This window comes from Lactuca sativa, chromosome 9 (genome assembly GCF_002870075.4).
Source record: "Lactuca sativa cultivar Salinas chromosome 9, Lsat_Salinas_v11, whole genome shotgun sequence".
In the NCBI taxonomy this organism is placed as follows: domain Eukaryota; kingdom Viridiplantae; phylum Streptophyta; class Magnoliopsida; order Asterales; family Asteraceae; genus Lactuca; species Lactuca sativa.
Window position 1 is genome coordinate 105,204,512 of NC_056631.2, and position 12,940 is coordinate 105,217,451.

The 12,940-nt window shown below is 30.7% G+C and overlaps 1 long non-coding RNA gene across 1 annotated transcript; it reads left to right on the forward strand.

Moving 5' to 3' along the window:
• The first annotated feature begins 1,905 nt into the window (after positions 1-1,905).
• On the forward strand, positions 1,906-4,213 carry LOC122195991 (uncharacterized). The gene is made up of 3 exons (XR_006187172.1): positions 1,906-2,231; positions 3,478-3,574; positions 3,879-4,213. It is a non-coding gene; the product is annotated as an uncharacterized LOC122195991 (long non-coding RNA).
• Positions 4,214-12,940: the final 8,727 nt, after the last annotated feature.

Consider the following 12,940-nt stretch of genomic DNA (forward strand, 5'->3'; position numbering starts at 1 on the left):
CGCAAATCATTTGAAGATAGCTTATGATTTGGTAATTTTTTAATGGTACGTCAATGTTTATGTTTACGTGTATGTTTTACATTTTATGGTATTTATGCAGAAGAGGAAATTAGGACATGATCCACCCCATAGTGAATTGTTCCTGTATACACACACGAAGAATCACGATGGAGTCACATTTACAAATGAAAAAGATAGAGAATTTCATTTAATATTCATTTCAGTGTAATTAAACTTTTATACTGTAGCTAGTACTTAATGTCATTCATAACTTTGATATCTTTTAATTTGAATTATTATTATTTTGTAAGCGGCCTATACAGAAAAACGGGAAGAGCTGAAAGTTGAAGGTGTTGAGTTTGAGGATGAAAAATTAGTTTATGATGTTGTTGGTGGTCACGAAAAAAAGAGAAGACTTTATGGATTAGGCTCTTTTGCTAAGGCATTTCCCAAGATTAATGGTAAAACGAATGTATCTTACATTCCGAAAAAACAATGATGAAATGGAAGAATTCAGGGAGCTTGTTGCTAAACAAAAAGAGCAAAACAAAGAGTTTAAAGAAATAATGTAGGTCCAAGAAGACCAATACAACGCAAGAGTCGAGCAACTTGATAAACAACATAAATCGGCAATGGATATTATTAATGTTATTAGAGAACAATAAAACTAGTAGGTCATAAAGTGTTGATATGTTTATTGAAAAATATTTATTTTATAGTAGCCACTTTCCATTTTCCATGTAATAAATAACTATTGTATTATTTTATGTTATAATGTTATTTCATTTTTTTGTTATTTTTGTTTTTCATATTTTACTACAAAATAATTTGGATTTAATTTATAAATCGATTATCGATCCGTCCCTATGAAATCTTTGCTATGGAATCTGGTATATAATATAAACCACGGAAATTGCTAGGGATTCATGACCATAGAATTTTCTAGGGAGTCATCACCATGGAAGTTGCTAGTATTCATCACCACCAAATTTGCTAGGGATCCATAACCACAAAATTTGCTAGAGATTTATCACCACATAATTTAGTAGGGAATCACCACCACGAAATTTGCTAGGGATTCATCACCACGAAATTTGTTAGGGAATCACCACCACGAAATTTGTTAGGAATTCACCACCACGGAATTTGCTAGGGATTCACCACCACAAATTTTTCTAGGGATTCACTACCATGAAATTTGTGATGGAATCCAGCTACAGAATACCATCTACAATGGATTTCATGTCATGTCATCGTCGAACAAAAAGGTTGCACTGGAAAATTTAATGCAACTTTGTTTGAAAAAGTGGTCACTATCATTAAAAAAACGCAACTTTGTTTTAAAAATGTTTCAAATTTTATTGAAAATTTCAACTTTTTTTTAAGTAACAAATATTTATTGAAAATTGCAAATTTTTTTAAAAAAGTTGCAATCTTATTAAAAGTTACAACTTTTATTACAAAAGTTAAATCGTTAATTTTCATTCCCTCCGAATATAATTTTTTTCAATTTCCCTCCAAATAAATTAGAAAATTTTATTTCACTCTATATGTTATTAATTTAAACATGTTAATTTTAGTTCCCTCCAAGTATAATTTTCTATATCTTGAAATTATTGTAAAGTTTTGTGAAGTATGGATGACTTTTACCAATAGTTGGAAAGTTATGCATGCACATGTTTAAAATATCACAATCTATTGAAATAATAAAATATCCTTGAAGCTTGTTAACGAAGGTTTATTTTGTTAGTTATATATATATATATATATATATATATATATATATATATATATATATATATATATATATATATATATATATATATATATATATATATATATATATATATATATATATATATATATATATATATATTTGTGTTTGTGGGGTGATATTGTCTAATTTTGAAAGTAATTTTGAAGAAATGTAAAGTAAAGAACATTTTTTCCATTTTCGGGAATTTGTGCATGTATGTGCATGTGAGTACGTATTTGAAGGAAGGGTTTTCACCCATCCCTTTTTTCTTGTCGTTCATAGCAGCCAAAAAAGAGTGAAACCCTAAATCGTTTCCCCATTTTTTCCTTTGTTTGGCGCCGTTCTAGCCCACGCCACCGCCTCCTCGCAAGAAAACCACTGCTGCCATCACCTTGCTCCTGATGTCACCAAAAAACTGAAATGTAATGGAGAAGAATTCGACCTAGGGATGTTGGGATCGAATCCATCATTTAAGGTATTTTAATCTTCATTTTTCTTTGGAATCTTCCTCTTTTTCTTAGTAAAAAACTGAAATGTAGTGGTGGCAGTCACTGTGCCGCCACTACATGATGGTAGTGGTGGTAATAAGTCTAGCCTCATTTTTATGCTCTTTGTATTGTTTGGAAGATTATTTTAATGCAAGTTTAAACCCCAATTCTATGAATTTACCGATAAAGTATTGTACTTTGGAGTTCCATTTTAGATGACCTACTTCTGGTTGTGGTTTACAATTCTAATTGTCATTTTTGGTTCAACATCTTTTAATTACTTTTAAGTCATCATTATTGAGTCGTTTTCATTGTGCTTAATGGGTTAAGATGTCAAATTAACCCTAAATGAATAAAATTGTGATTTTACGAAATTACCTTATCTTATCCATATTTTGTAAAAAATATAAATCAATCACGGATGGTTGGATGTAGGTTCCATTAATACCCAAAGTTCATGTTTTGAGTCTAGTATCTCCATGAGTTTTTCCTTGACGTGATGCTGAACCTAATTGGGATGAAAATCATCATTTTCCCTAAATGGTCTGTAATTAGCTGTATTGATATGCAATTTTGTAAAATTCATAATATATCATATAAAAACAATTAGATTGACTATAATTTATCCTTGTAAAGGTATTGATCTAAACTTATGAATATGACTTTATAATGTGGATTGATAGGGATTAAAGGGGTCAAAATAGGTCCTAAACAAATTGCAATTTTATTGTATAAAGCTTAAAATAATATTAGGGGTGTATTACTAGAATCATGGGTTTAAGGAGTGTTTATTAATATTTTAAAACACTTAAATATGGAAGAATGAATTGCTTTGATTGTTGGAGCTCGGGAGCTTGCTCGTTGTGATTCATGTGTGACTTGAGGTGAGTTCTTCACTGCATGACATTGAAGTTTTATATTTTGGTTTTAGGTCATATGAGTTATTAGGACATGTATGATTAGTACTTGATTGTGTTGCTAGTATTGATTGTATATAGTATGGTGGGTTGAAGGCTGTAAGGCCGAGCCGGATGATCGAAGGCTATTATGCTGAGTCAATTGACTGAAGGCCATTGTGCCGAGTCATTTGACAAAATGCCATTGTGTTAAGTCATTGAACTGAATGCGATGAAGCCGAGTCCATGGACAGAAGGTAGAAATACCGAGTCATTAGATCTAAGGAAATGATGTCGAGTCCATTGTGATGTATGTTATATTGTTCTTTGATGGCAGGAAAGATGTTATACTACCTTGATGTGATGTTGTGTTGGAATTCTCTAAGCTTCTTGCTTACCCTTTCACTTCTAAACAACTGTTTCAGGAGTTGCAGGTATAAGTAAGGGAAAAAGAAATATCTGACTATACACGTTACGTGATTAGAAGATTTTGATTTCTTTTCTTAAACATTAGTTTTTGGGTTTTCATTTCCGCTGTTGGTTTTGGTTTGTAAATAAAATATATGTTTTAATGAAAAAGGTAAGCCAATCATTTTCCAAATCTAGGACATTGTCGAGAACTACATTTCTTAACAACAAACCCATTGATCTGATTAGTCTATATTTTGTTAAAGATCCTGGTGTTATGTATTATATTTTCTTGATTTAATGTCATCTTGTTGTGGCATGTGTTATTAGGAAGTATTGCGTGCTATATGAAGTTGAAAGAAATATGTTGATTGAAATGTGAAAAGAGATTCAAGAGGACCATGAAAAAATCAGGTTGAAAATTAGAAGTTATGTGAATAAATATTAACAACCAACGATAAAGCTTTGAAGCCATGATGCGGAAGTTTACCGAACAACAACCTAGAAGGTCAATAATTGCTAATATGATTTATCATCTATGTTTAGTAAACGTCTATGATGTTTTTATTACTTTTTTTTGTGATTATAGTTGATAAATTTGTGTTTACTTTCATTTATGGTTGTTATTTTGAATTTAGACATGTCAAAGGAGACCATAAAATTATATAACATATTTATGCTATTATTGTGATGGTGTAATTTTAGTGTAGCAATGTAGTAAAATATATGTAGCGCCTACATGACTAGGAAAAAAAGATGTCACATTAAAATTAGAAAAAAAAAATTAAATTAAAATAAAAAAATAAAAAATTGCATTTGAAAATAAACAAGGTCGCATTTTTTGCAACTAAGTACGTAACAAAGGTTGCATATACCATAGAGAAGTTTTGCAATTGTTCACTAGAAACATAAAAAAAGTTGCAATTTATTATAAAAAAAATTGCATTTTCGTAACTAAAATAATTTAAAATGTTGCATATAAGTGTAACAAGAGTTGCATATTTAGCATAAAGAATGTTGCTCTACATAACAAAGGTTGTATCTAGAAAAGATTTGCAAGTATTTCAAAAAGAGTTGCATTTTTCAAGAAAAATATTGTTTTAGGTCTAATGCAACTTTGCCTAATGCAACATTAGGTAAAATGTTGCTTTAGGCATTATGCAAATTTTTCAAGGCCTAACACATCCTTATAGCAGGGTTGCATTAGCTCCATTTTGTTGTAGTGATTCACAACTTAATAAAAAAATTCACAACTTAATAGATGTTAAAGCAAATATTAACAATAGTTAATAACAAAAAAGAAAATAAAATATTAAATTCATAGCTTAACGTATAAAAAAAATCAAATAAAAAATCAACATACCTGATGCAGAACTGGTGGTATTTCACTGAAGATCAGAGAGAAAGACATGGAGGTGAGTTGGTGATGCTTCACCAGAGCTGCGAGGCATCAAAGGTAGTGGCGGTTAACAACAATATCAGCTATGGTCTGCCAATCTCATCAAAGCTCGTATATCTGGAGGCATAAATCATATATCTAGAAGCATAAATCGTAGATTTGTCACACGAGATCGTAGATCTATCACCGAAGAAGCATAGTGTGACACATTCTAGTGTTATGATGACAAAATATGGCAGATTTGAAGGCGAAGGCGACACTGATGGCAGATCTGAAGGTGGAGGTTCTAGATCTGACGAAATCTTGAAAGATCTGGACTAGGAACATGACCAGAGATGAGAAAACAAGAACTATAATCATTCATATCTAACCAAATCTGAGCAATAAGCACAAAGAAAAGTCGCCAGAAACATGCAGTCGGAGAGGGTAGGTGGTAGTACGACGGTCGACGATAGATCTGAAGTAGAAACACCTTGGTAAGGTCGTGTTATGAGGTGGTTCCATACCATAAACAAAACAAAGTGTGACTGACCCGACATTCCAGCGAATGTTTAGGGAACGATGGTGTCGGTGACGAATTTTCATCCTATCGCATTAGATCTAAAGAAAATAATGATTCTAGTGGTTGACGGTAGGCAGCGGCAGTTGAGGACACAACACCGCAATAGCGGTTGCAATATCGACAATGACGATGACATGTAACAAATATGATGCATCGTAGGTTAGTGGAAAGTTATCGGAGGCTTATGATGACGATGGAGAACCAGATATGGTGGTTTTCATGCAGATTGGAGAGAACTAGTTAAAGATGAAGCACATCAATGACGAGAGAGGGTAGAGTCATCGACTGGGATGAAGGAGGCAGTGGTGGGGCTAGTTACATATGGTGGCCAGAGGTGGCTGACGATGGTAGTGTCTAAGGAAGCAAGTAGAGGAGAAAGAAAATTGGTGGAGGAGCTTTGACTCTATTTGTGTTTAACGAGAAAATAAGATCTATGATATTGTTAATAACAAAATATCTTTTTGTTATATTGACCAAAATATCCTTATATTTTTTTGTCGTTTTATAAGAAAATCAAAGATTTTGAATGGACCAAGTTACCCTTAATAATAAGCTAAATATAAGAGGTTCTTAGCGTTCTAACCTTTAAAGGTTCTTATTTGATCTTATATATATATATATATATATATATATATATATATATATATATATATATATATATATATATATATATATATATATATATATATATATATATATATATATATATATATATATATATATACGGCTAGGTTATAATGTGGATGGTAAGTATTGTGTGGATGTAGGAATGAATGTGGACCAAGAGTTTAAAATACACATTCTAATAGAATACATATTCTGATTGAATACAAATTCTGACAGATTACATATTCTGATTGAATGAGCATTTTTAAGAATAACAAATTTTTGAACCATGAGTTGAAGAATAACAACATTCTCAAAGAATAATCATCTATTATTAACATTATTGAAGAATCTAAGGTCCAAAAATAACCAAAAAGCAATTTTTACTGTCGCATTCTATAAAATACAATGTCACTTGTTGAACTTTTGCCACGTTCTATAAGAGTACAAGCTTTATAGTAAGTCATTCTTGAAGAAACCTTCATTCTTTAAGAATAGAATGTCATTCATGAAAGAATCTTCATTCTCATTCTTCATATATGGGAATTTATTTCCTTTGACTTTAGATCTTCAACAAACGAGTAAACAAGTACCTGTATTAAAAATAGAAATAAGAATGGGAATAAGATTATACAAATAACATGACTATTGTATTATGATGATGCATTTTCAAAGATAAGATACTAATTCATTCAAGCATTTTAACAAAAACTTGGCAGGCAATCATATGCAGGGTTAAGTCATATTCTAATTAGCAAGATCAGCTTAAAACTCTATAATCATATAAGGCATCATATTCTGAACTGTGAAATCAACTTGAATGATGAATATGTAAAATTAAAGAAGAGTGAGAGCACAGTGGGTATTGACCCCCAACTTCTAAATTATATAGTGTCTTCCTCATAATCTTTATTCATTAGTATAATCATATTCAACCTAATCATAATCGCTTTCAAATGAAGATAAAAACTACATTTATTATAAAGGTTTTGTATTGCCTCCTACACAACTTATTCCCCATTCAAATGAAGATAAGAACAACATATAAAGCATATTTTTTCTGAACTTCTCAATATCTTTGCTAATACTATATATTTCAAAAATTAATAAAAAGAGAAACTAACCTAAAAAGATCCATGTTTGTTTAGCCATGGCTGCAAGGGAGACTACCGATCAGGTAGTGTACTCGACGACTCGATGATGAAGCCTCAACGAACATAATCCCATACGCGCTTATGATTTCTGAGAAGGATCTACCTTAGCAAACATTTTATTCCTCCGATGCCTGTGTAACTATCACTTTCAACATAACTGATTTATATTGAATTTGATAGTGAAATTTTGAACGCTGAAATCGAAGAGTTAAGAACCGATTAAGAGATGGTGGTGATGATGAACGAGAGGATGAAGGATATAAAAAAAGACTTTCGTCAACACCATCAGATTCTTGGGGATTGATGTTGTGTACTCACAATATATGCATCAGGAATATCAATTTTGGATCTGAACCAAATTACATTTGATCTGATTTGAGAGAAGGGTAGGGTTGAGAACAAAACTAATTTAGATAGATTGTTTGGGAAAGAACATACCTCAACGGATGTATAAGTTTCCCATCGACAGAGATGATAAGAGGAATGAGAGCATAGATTGGGTGAAGAGCTCACAAGAGAAATGAAAATCTTACAGAAGAAAATCAAACGATTGAGAAGACAGGCTTTTAAATAAAGTAATTTGCCTAAATTAAAGGGTAGATGATTTAATTAATTATTTATTAAAATTAAATCACACTTTGGCCCATATTAATCCCTACATCCACACAATATTTGTTAATCCACATTGAACATATATATATATATATATATATATATATATATATATATATATATATATATATATATATATATATAGTAATTTAGTAAATTCTATTGTGAATGTTAAATATGTGATTGTTCATATATTCGTTGATGAATAACGTTATAAAGTTGTACATACAGAATTTTAATGTGAATAATAATATGTGATTGTTCATATATTTGCTGATGAATAATGTCATAACGCTGTATATACAAAATTCATAGCAGAATGGTAATATAAAGTAATGTTTTCACATTCTTACTTTATTTAGTATTCTCATTTAAACTTAACCCCCTATATATATATATATATATATATATATATATATATATATATATATATATATATATATATATATATATATATATATATATATATATATATATATATATATATATATATATATATTAGTAGCGTACCCGCACGATGCGACGTCTACAATTTGTTTCATTTCGGCGATTACTTTCGATTTGTTTCGTTCCGACGATTTCAATATATAAATATTAATATATTCTTACGATGATATAAAAGTTAACAGAAACATGAAATGGTAAAAGTAATGACTTTGAATGATTGACCTTAAAAATACTCTAACATCCTAATTGTGCTATAAAACTAATTTATATATTAACAATTATGATAAAAAAAATAATATAATACATTCAATAGATGTGGATATAATTCTTTTAATAATTTAATGTGTAAATACATGAAAATCAAAGGAGGTTAAGTGAAAATTTTATTTATATAACCAAAATTTAGTTATCAAATAATAATAAAACTTTTTTTTAAGTTTATTTTATTAGAGCTATTTATAATTTTATATAGACCGCACTAGTTAATTGTTTGTGATCATATTTTTAACTCATCAATGACAATAATAACGCGTATCTCTTTAAGCCATCCGGTATGGGGCATCAAACTACGTGTAATGTCCCATGTGGCATAGTAGGCTACGTGTGAATACCGTCTCAAAAATGGATATGTGTCTTTTGGCATGGTACCCACTACGGAAAAGGACGATGACTGTGATTGGTGGAAAATTTATGTGTCTATCTCTCTCTACAATTTTTATCTTCTTCACCGCAAATTCCCTAGTGAATATCATTTCCACAACTTAATAGATTGGTTGTGGAATAATTAAATTAATGACGTGATATTTTTTTCCCTCCTTTCCCATGCATAAAGATACCTCTCAGCCTAAACAATAATATTTTTTCTTTTATCAATGTGTATGGAAAACGGATGAATAATGAAAAATCTTTTATTGTACATTTAAAACAACAATTTCTTTAAAACCCCGAAAAAATAACATTAGTAACCTAAAAGCCAAAGACACCTTTTCAGGAAGAATCATAAAAAAAAATAAAAATTTATTTAAAACAACAATTACAATTTTACTTAATTTTTTTTTGTTGTACTTTAGTTTTTTTTTTTTTTATTACATGAATGTGTTATGCTAGAACCAACAAAATAAATTAACCCATAAAAAGTAACCCACATGACAGATGAGGCATGCTTGTTAAAGTTTTCTCCGTTGTGCCCTACTCCCCTTCTATTTTCGTTATTTTTCCCAGTAGCCGCATAAAATTCAAACCAAAAAACTTCACAACATTCCTTTCTTCTTTGTTTCTTGATTCAAAATGCTCGGTTCTGATTGAAGGGTTTCAATTGTTCAATGGTGAAGAAGTTCGGGTAACAAGTGATTTTAGGATGCGAATAAGGGTGGAAGAGGGTGTCCAGTTGTTATTATGTTTCATGGTGTGAAGAAGATGATGCCAGGTTCACAGCTAGTGCATGTGGCAGTGATGGTGTCCAGTCTCGATCCAATATGAAGGAGGTCAGTTGAACCATGTTTGGTTGTTGATCGGAGAGATGACGAGCAGGTTTGAAGAAGATGTTGTGAATGGGTGATATTTCTCGATGGCTGATAATGGTCCGAGAGGCTAGACTGGTGATGTTTCACGCTGTGGTTTAGCATGTTTTTGGATGAAGATCCCGAAGGTGTTTGACGGCGGTGGTTATGATGAAGGATATGCTTATGTTAAAGTGATGGTTTTGGTTCGAGGGTTAAATGAAACGTTGGTGATAATAGCGAGAAGATGGAGTTTTTTGGTGTGGCATGTGTGACTGTTAGGTGTTGTTATAGGTGATGTGGTGCGATCGATTTTGGATTAATGGTTATGGAGGTTCTCTTGGTGTTTGACGATGGCCAATGATATTGATGTTGGTAATGTGTGGAGGATGAAGGTTATGCTAAGCTTGTCAGTATGGTGAACTCGCCCTTAAATAATCTCTCATGTAAGTTTTGAGTCAGATTTCTAGTATGATTTCTTTTTTCTAATTCTGCTTCCAAGTTTCTGCTTCTCGTTTATGATTTTAATTTCAGGAATGATTTATAGTTTGTATTTCTGAGTTTCATTTGATTTCAGAATGTGAAATGAGTTAGATAGTAGGATGTGCTTTCAATTTTAGAATTTGATATCTAGATTTTTGTTTCTGTTTTCAATCTGAATAAACTTTTGTTTGTGCTGCCAATTATCTAGCTTCTATGCTTTCAAAATTTTGCATTTTTAGCCTAAAAAACCATTTTAAAGCAAAACAAAAAAAAAATCATATTTTTAGCTTATAAAACATCATAATGAACATCATTTTATACATTTCATATGAAAAGATGAACTAAAGATAACATTGTTCGATGATAAAGTTAATAATAAAACCATGGGTACTTTTATAATAAAAAAAATTTACCATGAAAAAAATACAGAAGGTGTAGATTTATAAATTTTGAGTGCATAACCAAACAATAAATTTATAAATTTTGCTTTATCTACTTTCTAATCTAACAGGAAAATGTAAATTAATCTAACAGGAAAATGATTCTAGTATTTATAGTACAGTATTTCGTGGAAGAAACACAATTCAAAATGTTTTGAATGTGCAATCCGTGTGAAACTTTGAGAATAAATGTCAAACGATGGATTAACTTTATGGGATTAATAGTTAGAGCTAGCAAAAATCGATCCAACCCACCAATCTAATTCGAACCCAACCCAAAATTAACGGGTTGGGTTGAGATTTTCAATCCTTTTAACTTAAATGGATTAATCCGTCTAACCCATCTAATTAAATAGGTTGGGCGGATAAAAATTATCAACATGTTGTCAACCCGTCAACCCATTTAACTTTAATATATATATATATATATATATATATATATATATATATATATATATATATATATATATATATATATATATGTTCAAACAAGAATATTTTTGAGATTGAGAACATTTAAGAATAATTTTATAATTAAAAAAAAAAAAAAAAAAAAAAAAAAAAAAAAAAAAACATATCCCACCCACCCTCACTCCACCATTCTATCTAAACGTATCATTTCTCACCAGACTACCATTGAGGCCACCAGACAACCATTGAGGTCACCGGACCTCTGCCAAACCAGTCGATTTCCGATTTCACCCACCGACGTCGAGCTCATAATTAACTATCTGTTCCACAACCCCCAATCGACACCGGAGTTGATCTCTACAAACACGATCGATGGGAGCTTCCAGGTAGGGTTCTTTCAAGTCTATACACATGTGTTTTTCAACCTAAATATACTTGATTTTATCATGAAATTCACGAAATTAAGCTTATGATGAACGACAAATCGAGTGTATGATACTTAATCTCACATCATAGGAGACATTCTATCTGAATCGCAATCCAATTTAGGTATTTTACAAGAATGTTTTGAATTTCACTGGTTGTGTATCTCAATAATCGAGGTAAAACCAAAATCAAATGCCAATTATATATATATATATATATATATATATATATATATATATATATATATATATATATATATATATATATATAGTATATAGGTGGAAAAGACTTATATTTAGCAATCTAAGCAAACAGAGACTGGAATAAAACTGGATATTCGAGCAGAAATGGCGGAATCTGTGGAGCTTCTTGTTCTTGATCTTTCTTCATCATATCAAATCTCCATCGCTAACTCAATCTGGTAGGTTCTTCTTTTATTGTTTATTCTTCAAACTTATAATTAATCTCTAAATTCTCACTAATTTTACCAACTTTTCTAACCGATCGAAATTATATCTTTTACCCTTCATCTTGAGTTAAGTTCGTGTCCTCCTTTTATGATAGTGAACATTGCTTTGACTATCTGAATATGCAATCTCTGTCTTCTCCTTTTCCTTTTATTCCACTTTAGACCTTGGTACCCATCAATAACTCAATATATTATCTATACATAATACATCAGAATGGATTTGTGAACATTTCGGCTAGTAAAGTTAATATTTGTAGAGTTTATCAATGTTGCAGGTGGTCACTCTTATCTCTATAATAACACACACACACACACACAATCACAATAGCTAGTAAAGTTGATATTTGTATAGATTTTTTATGAACACCAAGTATTCGATGAAATGTCTCAATGAAAAAGTAACATTTTATGTGAAAATCCTTAACTTTGAACCATCATTAAGAAAAACATTAAGGCCCTTAGGTTAAATTGAATTGCACATTTTAATAGCCTAATAAGTAACCAACAATCATATAAAAAGTGATAAACTTAAGGCTTAACCATTAAGTCCTTAATAGAACACCAAAAGTGATTTAAAGGCTATTATGATCAATTTTCCTAAATCTGTCCTCCAACTTCTAAAATTTGTGCAGATCAATAAGAACATCTAAAAATCTTGAGACTTAGTTTTCTAGAAATCTTAGTTTGTCTAGTTTCTTCAAACTTTGAATCACATTTCGAAATTCCATCTCCTTCAGGGGTAAAATTGGCAATCTTCTCAGGCTGGTGCATGCTGTCAAAAATTTCATGCATTGTCTTCAAAAAATCATAATAAATTCTTTAGAACCCCAAATGCCAAAATTCCAAATCCTATAATTAGATATGGATGTATAGAGTTTCCCACA